Source organism: Chelmon rostratus, chromosome 4 (assembly GCF_017976325.1).
Source record: "Chelmon rostratus isolate fCheRos1 chromosome 4, fCheRos1.pri, whole genome shotgun sequence".
NCBI lineage: Eukaryota > Metazoa > Chordata > Actinopteri > Chaetodontiformes > Chaetodontidae > Chelmon > Chelmon rostratus.
The window spans coordinates 3,868,780-3,890,972 of record NC_055661.1 but is presented as its reverse complement, the minus strand read 5'-3'; the positions used below and the strand labels follow the sequence as shown (position 1 = coordinate 3,890,972).

General features: G+C 41.7%; 1 protein-coding gene across 1 annotated transcript in view; it reads right to left on the bottom strand.

The window, feature by feature from the left end:
• Positions 1-22,193, bottom strand: part of LOC121606000 (inactive N-acetylated-alpha-linked acidic dipeptidase-like protein 2) — a 472,539-nt gene that overhangs the window by 198,611 nt on the left and 251,735 nt on the right. The window lies entirely within an intron of this gene.

Sequence of the window (22,193 nt, the reverse complement as noted above, 5' to 3'; positions counted from 1 at the left end):
CTCACAACCCACTGAAGGTGAGTCGCAGAAAAGACTTCTGAGCTTGATGGCTGGGGTGCTTGAGTGTAAAGAGGACCTTTCAGACAAAGTTGGGACTGTCAAACTGAAGAGAGCAGTTACTCTGGAGCCAATGTCTGAGCACTTGGTGTGGGGCAAGCTGCAGCAATGGAGTAGTGATTTGGCTGGTAGCGAGGTCATGACGGAGCCTACAAGTGCAAGGTCAAGGCCAAGATCGGTCATAGTCGAAAGAACTGTGGCTTTGCTAAGAGATGATGGGTGGCTGCCACTGAAAGTGATAAATCCTTTGGAGAGGCTGGTCACGCTGAGGCGAAATGCTAAGCTGGCTGATGTATATTCATGTGGGGCGCTGCAAAGTTTCAACAGCCCCAGAGATACCTGTGATCTCCAGCCCAGTGTGCAGCAAAACGTGCAATTATCGACTACTAGCCCTGTCTGTTGCCATGAGGAGCAGAGCTTAGTCTCAGCAGTTTCCACACTGCCTGACCACCCCTTACCTAACGAACCAAGTGGTCAAACTGACACACCGCATTCGGTGTTGCGCAACATTGGACTGTCTGATATAAACATTGACTCGTGTGAAGTGTCACCTGCTTGCAAAGAGAGACTGGTTAAACTAATTGGAGAGTTTCAGTCCATCTTTTCCAGGGACAAGTTGGATTGTGGCAAGGCTACAGGATACCTTCACCGGATTCGAGTTGTGGATGAGAAACCCTTTCGCCTGCCATGCCGCAGGATACCGCCTGACCAGTATGTGAAACTGAGACAGGTGTTGGATGAGATGGAAGAGCGAGAAATCATTAGGAAATCCAGCAGTGAGTTTGCATCACCTTTGGTGTTAGCTTGGAAGAAATCAGGGGATATGAGGGTCTGTAATGATTTCCGCTGGCTCAATGCTCGAACCATCAAGGATGCTCACCCACTTCCTCATCCAGCTGACGCTCTGGCAGCTTTGGGTGGCAATGCCTATTTCTCGACAATGGATCTCACGTCAGGTTACTATAATGTTGAAGTGCATGAGGCAGACAGGAAGTATACAGCGTTTACATCCCCATTCGGGCTGTATGAGTATAACCGCATGCCTCAGGGACTGTGTAATAGTCCTGCCACTTTTATGAGGATGATGTTAAGCATTTTCGGTGACCAAAACTTTCTTAGCCTGTTGTGCTATCTGGATGATGTCTTGGTGTTTGCTCCCACAGAAGACCTGGCTTTGGAAAGGCTGGAGATGGTTTTTCAGAGACTCGAGGCTCATAACCTTAAGCTTGCTCCAAAGAAATGCCATTTCCTGCAAAGGTCAGTGAGGTTTCTCGGACATGTTGTGAGTGCAGATGGCATTATGTCTGATCCAGATAAGGTTGAGGCCATCACTTCTTTGACTGAGTCAGATCTCATGGAGCAAGGCACCGACATTCCCTCACAGCGGAAAGTTCGGTCATTTCTTGGAATGGTGGTGTTTTACCAACAATTCATTGAAAACTGTTCCTCTGTTGCCAAACCGCTGTTTGGACTGACAACAGGTATGATGAGTCCCCGGAGGAAGGGCAGACAGAAAAAGTTTCAGAGGAAACTGAGTGCTGCTGATTGGACTGATGAGTGCAAACAGGCATTTCATCGGCTAAAGCAGGCTCTGCTGGACCAAGTCCCGCTAGCTCACCCGAACTTCAGTGAGCCTTTTCTATTGTCGGTGGATGCTTCCACTAACGGTCTTGGTGCGGTGCTGTCGCAGGTCCCTGCAGATGGGTCAACTGCTAGGCCGATAGCTTTTGCAAGCAAGTCTCTTAATCATGCACAGTCCAAGTATCCGGCGCACAGGCTGGAATTTTTCGCATTGAAGTGGGCTGTGTGTGATAAGTTCCAGCACTGGTTGTCATCAGTTCACAGTGTGGACTGACAACAACCCCCTGACTTACATCCTGTCGAAAGCCCGTTTGGACGCATGTGAGCAGAGGTGGATTGCTAAGCTGGCGCCGTTTCAGTTTGACATTAAATACATTCCTGGTCCCAAGAACGTGGTAGCTGATGCCCTTAGCAGGGAGCCTTTTGTGCACCCCAACACGTTCCACCGGTTGACGAGAGTGCCCTATAAGGACCTGACGAGAGTGCCCTATAAGGACCTGCTGGCCGAGGCTGCAGCAGTGTGCCCACATGGTGTTCAGGAAGCGTTTCGCTGGTCTGCTCACCCAGTTGACAAGACCCCAGAGTGTGGGCAGCCAGTCGTGTCGCAATGTGCAGCTGTTGTTCAAGGTGGAACTCTGTCATTGCAGGAGGTGGCAGCTGTTTTTTATGCTCAGGGTCAGCGTGACTCCGGTGTGTGTCCACATGCCCTTTTATTGCCTCAGTTTTCTCAGACTGTGTTGGCCTCAGAACAGATTGGCTCGGAGGTGTTTTCACATGATGTATTGATGGAAAAGCAGCGAGGTGATAGTGTTTTAAGTCGAGTGATCCTCTATGTGGAGAGAGGACGGAGACCATCAAGGAGGGAACGTGTCAAAGAACCAGTTGAGGCCGTTAAGCTACTCAAGGGTTGGGATAGGTTGACGATGAGAGATGGTGTGCTGTATAGAGTTGCGAAGAACATTGTGACCAAAAGGAAATCTTACCTGTACATTGTCCCATTTTCACTGCGCTCCAAGGTCTTGAAGGGTGTCCATGACGAGGCTGGCCACCAGGGGCAACAGCGGACATTGTATCTTGCTAGACAGAGGTTCCATTGGTTGGGCCTAACTAAAGACGTCGCAGAGTATGTGAAGTGTTGCAGAAGGTGTGTTGTGAGCAAGGCACCAGAGCCTGAGGCCAGAGCACCCTTAGAGAACATCAGGACATTTGAGCCTCTAGAGCTAGTTTGCATTGACTTCTGGACGGCGGAGGATTCTGCCAACAGGTCTCTGGATGTGCTTGTCGTCACAGATCACTTCACAAAGATGGCACACGCATTTCTGTGCCCTAACCAGTCTGCAAAAGCCGTTGCACACCAACTGTGGCATAACTATTTTTGTATCTATGGCTTTCCCAAACGATTGCACTCTGATCAGGGAGCCAACTTTGAGAGCGCCCTGATAGCCGAGTTGCTAAGTGTGTCCGGTGTCCACAAGTCCCACACAACACCATATCACCCGATGGGAAATGGATCCTGTGAGAGGATGAAAAGGACATTAGGGAACATGATACGGGCACTGCCACCTAGAGCGAAGCAAAAATGGCCTGAGGTTTTGAAATCGCTCACGTTTGCTTACAACTGTACGGTTCATGAAACAACGGGCTATGCACCGTTTCTGCTCATGTTTGGACAAGTGCCAAGGCTTCCTATAGACATTATCTTCGGCTCTGTCCTTGACAACCCAGAGGTTGCAGACTATGGTCGATATATCCAGTCTCTGCGAAAGGACCTTAAAGAGGCTATTGACATAGCACAGACCATGGCAACCAAACAGTTGCAAAGACACACTGATCTGTACAACCGAAAGATTCGTGGGGCACCAGTGGAAGTAGGTGATCGGGTGTTACTTGCCAATAAAGGGGAGCGTGGCAAGAGGAAGCTGGCGGATAGGTGGGAAAATGCCATCTATGTTGTGATTGGTAAAAGTGATGAGAGTCATACTTTTAAGATCGAGCATCCCACTACTGGTCAAGTAAAAGTTGTGCACCGTAACCTGATAATGCCAGTGAACTTTCTTCCATTGCATGATGCTGCTCCACAGGATGAGACCCAAATGTCTGTTGTGTCCAGTTCAGTGGATCTTGATGATGAGAGGGAATTAGCTGCTGATGTCTCTGTAGAGTCTGTAGACTATAGGACCAGAGTGTGGGTGTCTGTCCTGCCATCTGAGGGTTCAGCGGATGTTGAGCAGCCTGACTTGGCTTCTGTCATGCCTGCCAGTGCTAGTCTGGCTGAAACATCTGTTAGCCAGTCATGCAGTGGTCCTCCACAATCTGATCTTACCATTGACATGGCTAGGGCAGCAAATGGTGGTGGTGCTGACTCTGACCTTAGTCTAGCTGTACCTGTCAACACACATGACCCTTTATCATGCACAGAGACTCGAGCCATGACTGACACAGTTGTTGGAGATGTTGAAGTTAGGAGTCATGCTAGGTCCAGAGCAGGTAGATTTTTGAGACCTGTTACTAGATTAATAGAGATGATGCATCAGAGAACGGGGGTGGTGTCGTAGATGACATGATATGTGGAGGATGGACATTGGTTTGCATCATTGCTGGTGTGTAATTACAGTGGTTTTGTTTTTTTGTACGGAATATTTCAAGTAAGAGATGGGTTTTATTAGATCTCATGTTTGCTTTCCTATGTTGAGGTGGATTACAGTTACAGCGTATATTAAATATGTAACAGGCATATTTTTCCCTGTGTGTGGTATAGAGGTCTGGCCAACATCTTTTTCACACTGACTTTTTTTTTTTCTAAAGTAGTAGTATTACTGGGTGTTTGTGACTGTAATTTTATGGGACTGTCCTCATTTAACATGGATTGGATTCAAAAGGTATTACTATGTTTTGTTTTTTGTTTTGTTTTTCGTTTTTTTTTTTTCTTTTTGGATGGATTGTTTATAGTTGAGGTTTTTGTGCCTGGTATGTGTATGTTTTGCTGGTCAAACATTTTTTTTCTTTCTATATATATATATATATATATATATATTTTTTTTTTTTTTTTTTTCCTCTTTTATAGTGTGCAAGTGGAATTTGGCAGGGGGGAATGTAACAGGGTATAAATGTCAAATTATTCCACTTGCTGTAATTGGGTTTTATTCATTTAATTGTTATTGGCTCAGTAGCGCCCCCCTCGGGAGCTATAGTGTGCCACCGGATTGGTGTAGCACTGTCAGTTCCCGAGAGGCGTGCTTGAGGTAGGTTGTCATGCACAGCACGGGCAAATAAATGGTAATTGGTATGACGAACCCATGTTTAATCTATAAATGTATATGAAGTATAAACTACTTAGATGTAGAGCGTGTGAGGGATTCTTCATACTACTCCATTAAGGATGTTACCGAGGAGTTTCAGGTTTGAGATACTTTGTATGCTAGCTATCCAGTAGCATTAGCTAAATGAATGTGCTGCTCCTGTTATAGTGTGCTGTGCACGAGACGTCAGAGCCCGCTGACCAGGCTGTTTTCGTGTTTTACCAGGTACATATTTTGTATTATTGCAATGTTCTAATTTTGTATTATTGTATAAAATAACTGTCAGTTCCCGAGAGGCGTGCTTGAGTGTGCTGTGCACGAGACGTCAGAGCCCGCTGACCAGGCTGTTTTCGTGTTTTACCAGGTTGGATAATAAACTGCCTAAAAAAAAGACACTTCAGCTTCTTGACTTCTTTTAAAAAATAATACACAACGCAGAGTCGAGTGAGTTTGGACCAGCCAGTGACAGAGTGTGACTGAGCATGGTTACATCAGCACAGTCTCGTCTGTACTCCTGCTGCTTCTGATGCATTGTGTTTGAAAATACAGCTGTTACCATGATGACAGCATCCTCTCATCTGTGGCTTTATGATCTGTGTTCTCTAAATAAATTCACACCATGGATCCAGTCTTTGTATGTGAATTTATTAATATTTATTATTATTTATTATAGCCACTTAAGACTATTGAGTAAAGCAGACAAGACTTAGCTCTTCTTCAAGAAAAGTAAATATGTCATTTTCAGTAACCATAAAAGCACAAATAATTACCATGAAGATCTCTGAATAAATGTACAGTATTTACCCAAATATATATGGGAGATCACTGAACAACAAAAACTGACTGAGTGCAGTTTTAAAATAAAGTCTAGATATATGTCAAGTTGCAGAAAATTGCATCATTATTTTCTTTTTTTTAATGGGTAAGGCCCCCAGCCCCCCTGCTCTAATTGAGCCCATCTTCAGAATTTTGGCTTGCATGATGCCCCTGATACAAAGTAGTGTAAGAAAGGGGCTTGGGTGGGCTCAGACTCAGCCACCATTCATGGTTGTGGGGGTGAAAAGAGCGGGGGGATATTTCAAATCTGCAGCGTGAGCTACTTTAAATGTCATAAAGTGGCACCATTGGTGGCTTTACAGATAATTTGATCTTCACTGAAAACAGCTGACCTTAAATCCTCACCTTTTTTCTTTTGGTGATACATCTTTTGATCAAAGTCATACCACATTTGGTTGCCTGGAGAGTGTGATGTGAGCCCCTGGAATCAAAGCCAAGACTCATAATGACAACACTGGTGACTGAGCAACAACTACTCACAGGGAGAGGAGAGGAGACAGAAGGACAATGTCTGACAGCTGTCATCCCATTTACTAACTATTGCACATGCTAAGAGGAGCTAATTTGTGTGCTGGGGGGCAAGGCTGCATGGTTACGGTCACAACAAATCCTTGTTGGGTAAACACTTTTGCATTTGGCCAGACTTAAGTCTCTTTCTCGTCCCAAATGAGCTGCAGGGAGCAAGGGCCAGAAAGCATAGAGGCAGAGAGAGGAGCAGAAATGGAATCCAGCTTAATTGGCCAGAAGAGGGAACTGCAGCGAAGATAGAGGGTTTGGTTACTAATTCTGCCTCAGTGCTTATTGCCATTCAATCTAGCTTACTTTATGCGGAGAGAAGACTAAACCTCATGAAGGAAAAACAGACTTGTTACAGGCTGCTGAATAAAAAAGGAGAACTATGGCTTGAGAGAGAAATTCTGAGAATATCCACAATCCCATCCATTGTTCATGCATTCATGTCACCCCAGCTTATCTTACTCTGCTCCATTGCTCTTCTTCATTCGTCTCTGGGATAAAGAACGTGGAATTTTGTTTGAGATCAATCAGTATGGACCCTATCAAACATGTTTTTACAACTCAACCTCCTGTGAGATTATGAGTTTAGCACTGTCTTCTGTTTAGTACTGCACCTGCAATTGTTTGTATGTATATTCTATGACCTTCATATGCAGTTTTTTAAAAGTAAAACTTTAATAATAAATGTGTTACACAATAGCATAACGGAGGGTGACAAACTGTGCAGATTTGAGCTTAAATAGATGTTTAAAATGTACTCCATATGATTAGGGTAAAGAAGTTTGACTATTAAAAGCAAGGATCAAAATGTGGAGAACATATAAAAGACATTCATGCACTGTTGTTGATCACATAAACCACTTAGCAATGCCAATTTGCGTGTGCTCTCATCTTTTTCTTTAAATTGGCTCACGAGGTTCCATGATCGCAGGTGGCTTTTAATCTGCCTTCAAAGACACATTGTGTTTCAACAAAAACTAGCGTTTGTTCTAGTGTTTCATGAAATCTCAGCTTCAAGAGATGCAACATATTTAGCAGTGGCCTGCATCAATCTTTAAAGTTCTTACGCTGGGACTGTGCACCCTCCTGAGGAAAATAATCTAAAAAAAAAAAAAAAAAAAAAAAATCCACCAAAAGGTCTGAAAACATCTGATGGTGTCCTAAAGGGAGCCTTTTCTGTTTTTTTCTAAATGTGTTCTCCTAGGAAGGACGACATAATTACGGAGAACAGTTTTATTCAAGTGTAATGAGCTCAAGCTGCAACTATACAAAAGTATAAGTAATTGCCAGGTTAACCATATGTTGTATCTTTTTTTTTCTTTTGATATTCAACCTGCTGAAGCAGATTCCTTATAGGCAAACCATCTATTTTCAGCTCTCTCCTGAGCATAGTGAGGCAGTGAGACACAGATGTTCAATTTCCCCCTGGACTCTATTCTTTCACACATGCACATCGGAATGGCACACAAAAAAACCTTCTTCGGGAGGAGAAATTGTCTTGAGAACGGCAATAATTATGTCAACGCAATTAAGCAAACACTATCCACATGAGGCGCATCTCAATTTGTCACTCTGTTCAATCTGAAAATCAACAGGACCACGGCCGGGTGTGTAAACACTGTTTACACCGTCCCCTCAAGTGAGCCCGAGATGCTGCGTGAAAGTGCGTACGTGCTGGAGCGAGAACTAAACTGTACTTTACAGAACTCAATTCACGCCACAGTAAGATGTGTCGTTTTGATAAGCAATTAAATTTGACAAGTGGAAACTTTGACAGTTACAAAAAGAAGCGAGAGCAGGAAATGAGAGGGAAAATGTGTTTGCACACGTTTCCTTTGGTAAATGGAGTAAACAGGGAAAGGAAGTGTAGAACTTTGATCACTTGTGCTTTCTATCTCTCAGCTGCATTCCTTTATGTGTCTACAGTACTTCTCTCTCTCCACCTCTCCCTCCTGCCGTACACTGTGATACAGCGTGTGACAATACAAACACCTCATTCAGTCACTGTCACCGTGCTAAGAGGCTCATTGGTCTGCCTTGTTATCCAACTCAAACAGTGAGACCCAACGAATCCACGGAACATTTCCATAATGTTATTGACCGAGTGCCAAGACGCCAAGCTGCCTGGAAATATTCACACACACACTCTGTTATTTGCATGTCTATTACCTCACAAACCCGCGACACTCGACATGAGGCAAGAAGAGCCAATTTGAAGCTCCGCTGCACACCCAACATCCCCAAACTTACCACTCCTACACCCACGCACAAGCCCCGACACACCAGAATCACGGCAAAAGCTGGAGAGCAAAGCATTTTGGGAGACAGGAAGTAGTATAATGAAGGCCAAGTGTGTCCTTTAGTGGGTTAAACAGACATACTTGACATGCATGATGGATCAGCCGTGAAATAGGCTGGAAGGCAAAGTTCAGCAAAGCCAGTGTGACAGGAATTTCAAACAGGATGTACCTGTCTATCTTCCTGACATGATGTCAGGCAGCTCCAGCCGTATTTAGATTGTAAAGAGATGATAATAGGATCCTACATGACACAGGTGGCAGACTTAGCTGCTGTGACAGTACGAGAGGATTATATCATAAAGTCTGAGGATGCCTGGGGGATCCGGGTGGCTCAGCGGGCTGAGGGCTGTACACAATATGTACTTACAGCATGATTAAAAACACAGATTATAATGTTCATTTATAGCTCAGGCGCCTCAGCATTAGACAGACTATACACGACTAGAAACACCTCTCTCTAACTCTGCAGGTTGTGATATTCATACAGTTAATAGCCTGGAAGTTTAGTCCATGCACTTGGTGGAAAACTTTTAATTTGCCTGTCTAAATACCTACTGATGACATCATTAGGCCAACACATGGCCATCTGATCAAACCCAGCAGTGATGTTGAGCGTAGTTAAAGACTTAAGTGAGTTCCACTTTTTAACCCATGAAGGCCAGTGTAGCCAAGTTTCTGTTTCTTCAAGTCCACGCTAGAGCAGATCTTAGCGGCTCTATGTGTAGGATCAAAAAATGTCAAACTTTGTTGGGAGGGTGGTCTTTTTCAACAAATACAAACTTATTTTACTAGAATAATATATAAGATGCTATAATCGCAAATAAATTATACACATATTTGATTCAACCATTGTAAATGCTACCTTCAACAGTCCTAATAATCAGAGCATGCATGCAGATTATTCAGGACCAGTTATCACAGACTGAGATCATTATCATTCCTTGTTTGTACTTGTTTATAATGTAGCCTAGTGTAGTTTGATGCTGCAACAGATTGGATATAGATCGTTCCCTGTGTGTAGTGACGTTACAGTTGATGAAGTCTTTGACATTAGTGGTCAGTTCCATTCCCAAGATGATATTCAAAAAAGAAAAGACAACTGTCAAACATGTAAATTAAATGTTGATTTGAATTGTACCACATGCTTCTTGCTCTGAACCTGCTGCTCTGCTCTAGTTAGCGGGCCAATCAATAAAGATGGAGATCAAGCAGAGCCATACCATAAAGCAGTTAGCCTCTGTCTGGCTCAACAGAGCTGCACGCGGTGAGGCATTTGTCTTCCCACAGTTATTGAGTCTGTCTCAATGTATAAAACTCTGAATTCTGTGAGCGCCCACTGTTTCACAAATGTTGGAGGTTGATGGAATAATATCAGCGTTTTGGCTTTGATTTCCATCCGGTTTTGTAACACAACTCTGCCGTGTCCATTGTGAATGTGTCATCGTTTGGTATCCCTCCCGCAGACCTATTCCTTTCCTATCTGCAAGCAGACATTAATAAATCATACGGAGAAGCTTTCAGAAGCTTTAACCTCCATGCATAATTCAGCCCGCACTGATGCTAATGCTACAGCTGCAGCTCCCTCACTCAGCTGTTTAGTAGTGTCCCACTAAACAGCCAATTAACTGTAATGAATCCAACAAAGTCCAACTCTCAGCAGAATGAACAAAGAAAGTACACTCTCCTGAAAACTGTGTGAGCTAATTCCTGATGAGAAGTCACCTAAAGTGGTCTCACCTTGAAGTAAGATGAGAGGTCAGGCATAGCGTGATAGTTTCACTTTATACTGAATACCCTCAGCTTGAGCAGGCTGAGAACTGTGTGGGCTAACTATGTTTGTTATCCTTAAATTGTCTTCAGATTGAAACAATTTGTTGTAAGGTTTGACTTTATGGATGCTAACTGCTATCCCTGTCACTTTGAGATTGTTGCTGAGTGGCTATTACCACCTGAAAAAAGTGTTACAGAGATAAAAGAGAAGAGCAGGAATGATAATGTTTACTATATTATTCCCCTAGAAATGTCTGAGCACCCTGCAATAAAACATGTCCCCCGTGGATAATGCAAAACAGACTCTCCGTGCAACATTTTATGATTGCAAGGAGATTTTAGCTCTTCTTCTTTTTCTTATTGTTCTTATTTATGTTAGACAAAAAAATCCAAAATCCAATAAAATAAGGTCAAAAAAGAACTCTTTTGTTTTTACATAGCTTACATGAGAATGAATCATTCTGAAATATCCAGCCCAGAAATTAGACCTGGCAATTAAGGTGAAATAGGTTGATTTTGCACCCCACAATTTATACCACTGCCAACATTCAGCACCAGCACAGGAAGGAGAGTGCCTTTTATGTAGCGAGGCAGAGAGTAGGGTTGTGGAGGTCGAGGTGGTGGATTGGTGCATAATGAATCTGACTTTCGTGCAGGTGACCGGGGCTCAGGTCCACACACAAACCTGCAATTAACATTTGCCTTTTTATTAACCATAACTACAACCTTTGGCTTGGCGTAGTACGTGAAAACATCTCATACAGTGTAAAACCTGCAGTGACTGATTCATGGCCATGCGGGGGCAGCTGACAGAAGTTGGGAACCCAATATTGACACATCATCACCTTTAAAGTTAATATGGTGAACTTCATCATTCATTTGGAATCATGTTTGTGTCCACCTCAGTCCAATAATCATGTCTCTGCTTGTTGTCCACTATGTTCACCTGCAAGTCACTACCTGTGTCTGTCTGCTGGTTCATGCTGAGCAGTATGTTTTTGACTGAAAGCGACTGCCTGCTGTGACCAAGAATGAAGCTATGAAAGGCTTGAGAGTGAGCAGTAAAGCAGTAAAGCTGGGCTGGGCAGCTAAACAACGAGGTGAAATTCACCTTAAAGCTCTGTAAAGCCGAGAGCTGCAGATTCAGCTCACAATTCTCTGTAAGTTCATCACAATGAGCACCCCCTTGTACATTGTTGTATTGTTTTCACATTGACATCTGATGCATAGTTATTATAAAAATATTGATTGTCTATGGGTCCAGACTGTTGATGAGTGACTCTGGCCAACTGTCGACTGTTGTCTTTGGCTCTAGCTGTCCCTTCTTGCCAGCTGTTTGGGGCATGTTTCTGTACCTTTATTTCTATAGTCAGCGCAGAGAGAGAGAGACAGGAAACATGGGGTGATTCTCCAAAGTCATCCAATGCCAACATTGTAGTCTGTATGTAAAAACTGTAAGAATAATAAACACATCCACACTACTGTAGTCTTCTGTAATCATCTACAAGACAAACTTATCATGTAATAGGTGCCCAAAAAAGTGCTGTCAGAGTGAGTTGTGACCTGTTTCCTTAAATATAGATTTACATATAGAGCAAGCACCCAATGTACTAACAGCGATTCCAACCTGGAGCCCGTTGCTCCAGTCATCCCCACTCTCTTGCCACATTCCTGTCTCCCTCCCGCTGCACTATTAGTTAATTTAAATGAATATACTAATATACAACTAATTTGAAAGAGCAGCCACCTGAATTACATTTCTAAAACATGTGAACGCTGAGTCAGAGGGGAAGGGAATGGAGCAGGTGAGCTTCACCCTTAGATACTGTTCGGGTCAAAATTGACCCGTCTTGACATTTGACAGCAGTAAAAACACCCTAAACGTCATTCTTTTAGTCTGAAATTTGTTGACTGTTCCTAAAGTGACCCAAAATACACAGAAATGGAAATATTTTAAAATTTTATACTTTTGTACAGGTGCTACAAACTGTTTCGGTTCAAATTTGACCTGAAACAATGCAATGTAAATGCAATGTAATAAAATATTCTACAAAGTAATAAATCTGAATCAGTTTGGGCTGGGAGGGTGGTGGTGGGGGGTTCATAACATCTTAAAGGTACCTGAGCTGCCAGTTCAGCGACTGCACAGCAGCAGAACTTTGTGTGCAACAGGCCCTCGATCTGATCTTCTAAGATGAGGCGGTAGATAATGATTTGGAGGAGGATGTGTCAGGGCAGGAAGAAAACTGTGATTACAACCCCTCTGATGAAGATGACTCTGATGGAGAGGAGCAGGCAGCAAGGCAGACGTTTATGTCCAAAAACAGTGCTATCTGTTGGTCTTCACTTCCATATCAAGTTGCAGGCAGGATGGCAGCGGAAAATGTCATTCGAATGACTCCAGGACCCTCAAGACAGGCCATCTCCCATGCATCTGACATTTTGTCAGCGTTTCAATTCTTCCTCCGTCCGGCCATTGAAAAATTGTCATTGCAAGACAAGAAGCACACAAGAAGCCAACACAAGGGGACAGAAGAGAAGCAACTTCAGAAAATGTGGGAAACACATGTGCAAGATCCAGACATGTTAAGTTTCCTACCACTGCTTTGAATGCAGAGACTTGTTTTATAATAACCATTTTACTATTTAATGTTGTGTGTTCTAAGCGGTAAATGCCGAATTTATATTGATAATTATGAATTCTTATGATATAGCAGTGAGGACGGCGTTTAATGGCTGCAGTGGTTCAACATGGTTATATTATAAATTCCAACAGTTCCAGAATGTTCATGCCATTTTCAAATTTAATAAAATATATTTAAATCAGTATGGCTTTTTCTGTTTGTATGTCTTGTGTAAAACAGGACATGATACTGTGCAATAGTAGATATTTTTCTCTAAAAACCAGAAAGAATACACTCTCCCTGCTCTCTGAAACATTTATTAAGGATTAATCACGCATTTATTAATGTGACATAGGCTGTTTAGACATTCTAAATAGATCTGTAGTTTAAAATTTGGTATAGACACTTACTATAAAGGAATTCTTGGTTCAGGTCAATTTTGAATACTGTGACGGCATAAAATATGAACAGTATGTAAGGATACCTGTGTACAGGAATGCAATGTGTTTAAGGCGTGGTCTTTGCTGATATTGAATGTTATTGCAAAAGAGTCAGTGACTGTCATTTGTCTTCTCTACAGTATCCGTCTGTGGCAACTAAAGCACGATTAATGTTTTATGATTGTATTTAAGCAGCTCAAAGCACTTTGTCAGTGTTAGTGAAAGATCATGTTCTTGGTTAAATATTAAAGAACTCAATGGTGACTTGAAGCAGGATTCAGGATGTGTTTACTCTTTCAAGATCAAACCAAAAGATCTCCTATCCCTAAAAATTCTGTTTAGTTTAATATAGTTTAGTGGCAACATTTACTGCCAATGCAACCATGTCTTACTTATCATCGACTTCCTTGTGTGATGATAGTTTCCAAAACCTTGATCCTTCCTTAACCTAAAATGATTTAGTATGCAGGATGCAGACCCTGCTGTCCAATGTCAGAATCATAAACTTCCAACGCCCCTGGCCATCCATCTGCAAGTTGTGTGTCATACGAGGACATAACACTAGAAAAACATTGTTGCCAGTGAAAATCCATAAACACAGAAATAATGGTTCCAAAAAAATCATTTTACAAAACTTCACAAAAGATTTTTTTTGCATATAAAGTAGCCCTAAGTGTAGGAAACAGGGTCGACTACATAAAGGCCTATTTTGTTCTTCCTTCACTTGGGGAACAATAACACAGGTATTCTAATCACACATTCTGACATCCAGTAGAGGACCAACCATTGCTCCATTCCTTTATTCACATGACCATGGCTATGAATGTTCATATAAAGGGGAAAAATAGATGTCTTGTAGCAACCTTGTATTTAAATCAATATGCTAATGACTACATGTTCTATTCATTGACTCCATTTGAATCCAGCATGGGTTTCTAAATAACCCAAGGGACCCTGTGAAAATACCAGTTCAAAAATTAACATTGGGGAATGGTTTGCACGTCCTCTGTTTTGTGACATCAGGGGAGCGCTGAGAAATAGGTGCTGCATGTTAAGGGTTAACACAATTATGCAACCGCAGCCATACACAACCAACGGTGTATAAGATCGAGACACCACATACAAAGAGCAATGAAACGCTGATGACCAGCAGTTCTCATTTGTCAAACACAGCAAGGGGATACGGAAAGAAGTCAGTGAAAGGTAAATTTCACACATGGCAGCTACATTCAAAGGACAGAGGAAATTGCCTCACTACCAGGGGTGACAACTTGGCAAAAAAACAGGTGTCTGATAGCGAAAAGGTGCCAGAAACAAATTATTTTTCTCTTTTTCCACAAAGGAAGAACAGTGTTAATTTCCCTCTTGTGTTGTGCTCTCGTGAGTCTGGAACATAGCATCCCTTTCAGGCAGATTGGCCCATTGTTATGGACAGAAATATGTCCAAAATCAGCATCTGCACTACTCATGGCGCTGCATCCAAAGGGACCCCTGAACATTCAACAACTATATGTGGACATAATCAATCAATCAAGATCAAGAATACTTCAAACAAGTTTGATTTTTACAGCTCAAATCTGAATATGGCTGCATTCAGTCTGGCAGTAGGACTTCTTATTCATTCATTTCAATGCATCATCCTGCCAAAAATCTGAACCTGGCTCAACTTTTGCTTCAACACAATGCAACATCATTGAGAAAGACACTGCATCAGATATATACAGCCAGACATTCAAGGTGGAAGGCATTGTAAAAGGAACAGCGGTACATTGTTGTGCAGTGTTTACCTCTAAATTGTTAAGAAAGAGAAGAAAATTGCTGCTGTGATGCCTTTCATGTTCATTTCCCAGTGCTTCATGTGGGTTGAATTCAACCTTGCAACTTTAAAGGCATGTGTACATGTTTACTCCATGATTGCAAAAGGGTTGGGATGCTGTGTAAATCATTAATGAAACAGAATGTGATCATTTGCTTTCTGACATATACTGAAAACAGAAAGACAATATATTTAATGTTTTACATCATCAGCTTCATTGATGTTCGTAAATATCTGCTTAATCTGGATTTGATGCAGCAACACGTTTCAAACTAGTTGAGACAGGAGCAACAAAAGACTGGGAAAGTTATGGAACGCTCCAAAAACACCTGTCCAACCAAACAATGCAAAAAATCGCTTTTAGGACTCAGTGGTCACATCTGGTAGACTGACTAGGGGTCACAAATAGATATAGCTCTGTTTCTCAAAAGCCAGAATTTTCTCCATGCTAACTTTTTCCATTTTATCTTTGGTCAATCTTTCCCTAACCTCGAGTCTTTATCAGCCTAAACTGCATGCAGGATGCAGGATGCAAACTCTGGTCTCGTATGTCTTGACCTTTGTATACTCACTATCAAGCCCATCCCCAGTCCTATGACTTCTGCGCTGGGAGACATAGTTGCTGAATGTCCTGTAGGTTAAGTGTGAAACATGTAGTCCAAGCATGTGTTCCTTGTTTTACCATATTTACAATTATATGATTTCACCACATTCACTGCCTATCAGTGCATGCTGTCCCTCCCACATTGTGCTCCTCAAATTAAGCTGTTCATCTATGTTCTCCAATTGCACTGTAATTACACTCATACAAAACAAAGTTACAGTGAATGTTTAATCAGTCAGTCATTTTTAGTAGCACAGACTTTTCTTTTGGTACCAGTTCAGCTTTAGACTTCATATGTTAGTGTCAAGGCAGCTACAGGGCAGGCTAGCTATGGCATCTCTTCCAACAATAAACTGATGCTACAGCAACACAGTGCATATCAGACTAGATGAATGCTGGAGCAACGTGGAGTAAACCAAACACCAAACACCTGCTGATGATATCCAACCAAACCTGTGGGCTCTGCAGGAATCTGCAGGCAACTTGATTTTGTTTTCTCTTTTCATTAATGCAGTGCTGCAAATGGCATTCACAGGCATGTGAGAAACTCCTGGAAAATACATATATGAATTCATACACCCACCCATCCAAGAAAAACCAGCAGGCTTGCAAACATGCACACACACTTCTTCCATCATACTGAGTTGTTTATGCATGCAAAAACACAGTCAGTTCATCTTGACTGCCTACACACACAAAGACAATGCACCACTACGCACGCATGCATACACACATACACAACATACTACATAACAGAATGTGGAAAGATGTATGTATGAGATGGCAAAAGCTTTGATTTGCTGTCTCAGCAGGCCGCATGTGAAAACACGGCGGCGATACAAGGAACAGTAAAATTAACAAGCTGCGGAAGGAGGAGGAGGGGTTGGAGAGAGGAAGACAACAGAGTCCAAACAATGAAGTGGGAGGTGGGGAAAGTCTGGGAAACAGTGGAATCACATTTCCTCCAAACAGCTCTTCCACTGGCAGCACTTGTGGCATCTTCTTGTGTCTTATTTTTCCATTTGAAAAGGGAGGTTCTGTTGACACCACAGAGAACTGAGCATGTTTTAAAGCTCTTAAAACACCAACAGCCTGAAAGGCAGAAGCAAAACATGGCATCGCAACAGCTTTTCAACAGTCACACAGCACAGCGGTACCTCAGTTCTTGTAACATAAATGCACATGAATTGTGGGAAAATGGCCTACATTCCAGTAAATTGCAAGGGATTTTGTACCAGAGCATGTTTGAAGTAGAGGCCTACCTTGAAATGACTGAAAGTCTCAGTGTCTTAAAGTCACATCTCCTTCTCTCTCTCGCCACCAGGAGACACAGCGATGGTCTCTTAAGCATACAGTACAGCATGTCTGTCTGATGAGTCAGGCTTTAAACAACACTGCAGTGTCGTCAGGTTGAAAAACAATTTAATACATTTGTATTGGAGCACTTTTCAGAACACCTCCTTGTAGAAAATGACTGAATTTTGAATGGAACAATGGTGCAGCTTACTTTATTGCACTAATGGATCCAATTTCTATCTTGACCCAGAGAGGCCTCATTAAAAAAAATTGCTCTTTTCAATGACAAAAATGTATTTTAATTACATTTAACACTATATATATATATATATATATATATATATATATATATATATATATATATATATATATATTTTGCAGGATGATGCATTGAAATGAATGAATTAGAAGTCCTACTGCCAGACTGAATGCAGCCATATTCAGATTTGAGCTGTAAATAATCAAAGTTGTTTGAAGTATTCTTGAATCCTAGATAGTGAAATAATAATATATTGAATTGCACATATAATTTGGTTGTTAAATGTTCGGGAGTCCCTTTGGGTGCAGCGTCATTAATAGTGCAGATGCTGATTTTCTGTCCATTATATATATATATATATATATATATATATATATATATATATATATATATATATATATATATATATATATATATATATATATATATAAATAAATGAGTGGATGCAGGGATGCAGATGTTTCCTCACAGGTGCATTGCTGGGTGCATGCCCTGTATGGTCCAGTTAAGCAAATAACATGCAATCTTGCTCTGAGGCATGTATAAAAATGCTGTGAATTGTGGGCGACAGTGCAAATTTGATGACCTGCAGCTGGATTATTAGTGGGATGCGTAACGAAAAAACAGAGGAGCTACTTGTCCCCATATGACGACAAATTTCAATGCAGGATATGATCAGACGGCATCAGCAAGAACAGCTCATCGACAATTCCATAGAAAGGGATATTACAGTTACATTACGAGGATGAATGTGGTTCAGTGCAACAACCATAGGCACCAGTTTACAGAGATGTGGAAAAAAATCTGTTTTCAGATGACAAATTCTTCACCATATTCTCGACAAGTGGGTGAGTGCATGTGTGGTTTACAGCAAGAGACATGAATGTTTGACCCCAGCACTGAGGGGGTCTGGCGGCTCTGTTATGCTGCAGGGGGCTTTTTGCCGCCATGGTTTGCGGCCACTTGTCCCCTCAGAGGGAGGGGTCACTGTAAATCAGAACAAAGTTGTTCTGAGTGATCACCTTTATCCTGTGATGAAATGTTTCTATCCTGACGGCAGAGGTCTCTTCCAGGATGACAGAGCCTCCATCCACAGGACACGAGGGCTCACCGAATGCTTTGATGGGTGTGAAAATGATGTGAATCATCTGCCGTGACCTTTGCAGTCACCAGATCTCAACCCAAGCGGAAACATACGGGACACTTTGGACCCACGTTTTAGACAGCGCCCTCCACCATCATCATCAAAACGCCAGAAGACAGAATATCTTCTGGAAGGCTGGTGTTCATCCCTCTAGTAGCGTTGGAGACGCAGACATGAGTGGAATCAATGCTAAGTTGCACTGAAGCTGTTCTGGTGGCACATAGTGGCCCAACATGCACAAGTGCTTTATGCTGGTGTTTTCCTTTGTCAGCCGTCTGTATGTGAGACATTTCATATGTCATGAAAAAGGCACATGTGGTCTTTCACAATAATTTCATGTCATCATGTTTATCTTTGGACTGGTGAATGAAGACCCCTTTTTTTCCCACCTTCATCCTTTCCTCAAGAGTAGCCTTCTCTTGCAATACAGTCATGCCAGTACTGTACAGCTAATTGTTGTAATGACTGTTACCACTGTAAGTTATACTCTACACAAGACCTCACACCGTATGACATAAAAGAATATAATGGAAAGCAGTGGAAATAACCTGAGTACTTTATTGTGTATGATTGAGAGCTTCCAGGATTCAAAGGGCACCTATGTCGATGAAAATGTAAACCTTGAAATGTCTCAAATGATAATGTCCATTGTCAAAGTCCATTGCTACAAAAGACCCCACAAAACTCTGCATATCACTGTCTACTTATTTTAAAGTGCTCATATTCTAAGCAATGTGCAGAGATTTATATCTGAACTTTAAACACTTGCATCATTAGAAATCTAATTAGATAAGGCTGAAACAAATGAACATATCTGGGATGAGACGTGTATTATGCAGCTGAATGGCTGACAAGCTACAGGCAGCACATCAAAATTGTGCCAGCTGCATTGACATACATGAAAACAGTCATTTTTTATTGGCTATATATGAAAGCATATGTTTGGGATGGTGGACAGGCTAATTTGTAATGAAGGAACAGACTTGCAGACAGCTTTTTTCCACCAAATAATCTGCATTTGTCACAAATGACAGCACATACAGTAGATTTCCCATCTGTGATGCTCAAATGGGCGTCAGAGCTGCAGGCAGAGGATTAGATAATTTGTAATTACTGGCTGAAACTAAAAGTGGAAACTCATGTCATATCATGTTTGTAGTTTACATTTAATGCATAGAAGACAACCTGTGCGCAAAATAAGTTTTACATCCAATTTATATCACAAGTTTTGCATACAGGTCAACTTCTATAAAAATATAGAAAGTTACTTTTAAAATATAATATCCATACAGTGTACTACTGCTGTCTGTGTAGAGTGATGGTTTCTCATTAAACCGTCTTTTTTGTGTTACTTTCATCAAAAGTAACACAAAAAGTATGATGAGTTATATTATGGTTTGTAATAATAGCATTATTGCTACCATAGCCTCGGCATAACCTGGTCTCTATGGCGATCTTAGCTTACCTTATGATTGCTTTTGACAGGAATTTTGCAGATATACTTCATCAGACCTGTTTTTAAGTTGCAAAGCTGATGAAGCTTTCTGAAAGTTGGCGCTATGGAGCTAAAGCGAAGGCCCACATTTCCCATCATGCCTTTCTAGACTGAATAGTTTTAAGTTTGCTGTTTTATGTTGTAAATGCAAATATTACTGTAACATTAGAGTTTGTATAATACTGTTTAAATGTGTCTGTTCAGATGGTGATTTGTTGGTAATTGGCATTTTTGTGCTGGTTAATAGTTTTAACCATTCGTGAGGTGGCTGTGGCATCAGATATATTTTCCAACCCTTTAGATCTTTAAGCCTTGTACTGAATGTTTCCCTATCGCTGGTCACGTCGTAAAGAGAGTGAACAGTAAACAGCGAGGCACTGATAAAACTGTGCTCGACCACGTGCATGCAATGTGTTGTGTGAAATGTGTCAGCGCAGTAATCTGAGTTCAGTGTTGGAATGACAGACTCTGCCACTGACATACTGCCAGTGACAAACGGATTGAGATGCAGTTACTGAATGTAAATACACTGGATGGCCACTGCAGAAAAAAATGTCAACCAGAAATAGTATCAAAAATGGGGGCTGATTTCATGGAAGTCTTCAGGATTCTTCCATCAGAGTAAGTTCTCTCCTTTCTTCAATGCAAATTTCATCGTCTCAGTTCTCGGCCTGCATCATGTGCTGCTCTAACATGTGAATCCTCCCCGAGGAGCAATAAAGGAAAATTCACAGGAAGAAAAAAGAAAAAGAAAAAAGAAGCCTCCACAGGGTACAGCAGGGAAACTGTGAGACACTTTTAATCTTTCATGAAATACTTGGAAACTGCAGATTGATACCATTTTAAAGACCTAATGGGTAGAACATGCTGTTAAGACATATTTTCTTATTATTAATTTCATTGAATATTAAAAAAAACAGATTTAACCTCGGCAGTCCCTGGCAGTTGAATAAAGTATGGTTGATATGAGTAATGAGGTGTCCTTTCACATCTTCTGTTCTTTTGAGCTGTATTAGCACCGGGGACCAGAGAGCATTGCGATTGGTGAGAGACTAGACAGCCAGCATCTGTCTCTCTCTCTCTCTCTCTCTCTCTCTCACTCTTCCATTTAAACACACACACACACACACACACACACACACACACACACACACACTCCTACACATGCTCACGCAGCAGTCCAGACATCTGCTGGGGCTCTACTGGGTCTTGCCACTGTGGTACTGGGACTCTTACAAGGACTAAAGATACTTCAGCGGTAATGACACGTCCCTATTGGCCAGGCCGGGCAGAAAAACAGGAAGTGGGGACAAGACTGAGTGTCAGATAGGTCATCTATCTTGGGAGGGTGATTTAAATACAGTAGAACAGAGTCACAGAGATAAAGAGAGATATAACGTCCTCTGCCTCAGGCCAAGGTAGGAAATGTGATTAAGTTTTAAGCATTGAACAGAATCCAAAGAGAACTGTATTTGAACTGAGATGTGCCTGTTTCCCACAGCTTAAATATCATTGTATTTTTTAATTTTCTTTCTTCTTTTTTTGGCTTATCATAGTGGAAAAAGGTGGCTGCTTCTTCTTTTTGTTTTTGTCTCACCATAAATCAGAGCCTAGTGTAGCTTTGTGTAATTTTATGAAAGGTGATGAGCATGTGATCTTTGCTTCAATGTTGTCCTTCAGGGTATAAACTTTCAGATACTTATATTTAGCTAATTTTGCAACTGTGTACTGTCACAAGAAGCCCAAAAATGACTTGACACTGCCGAAATTTTGACAGTGGCAAGAGGGGGCTGCTGGTGTTATCTATACCACTGGTCCTGGAGTACCACTGCCCTGCATGTTTTAGATGTATCCCTGCTCCAGCACACCTGATTCAAATGAATGGCTCGTTATCAGGCCTCAGCAGAGCCCAGTAACGAGCTGAGCATTTGAATCAGGTGTGTTGGAGCACACCTTACATGGAGCAGCAGAGCAGGGCAGCTGGTGCAAGATCCCTCTTTATTTAAATTTTGTGGGGGCTAACCTTCTAAAATTGAAATTTGATGAGAGAAGAAAGGTTTGTCGACAAAAAGATCCAAAAATTATGTGTCTCCTATTCACCGTTTGGATTTTACGGCAGTTTTAGAAAAAAATTTCAGGCGATTTCTCACTGGCT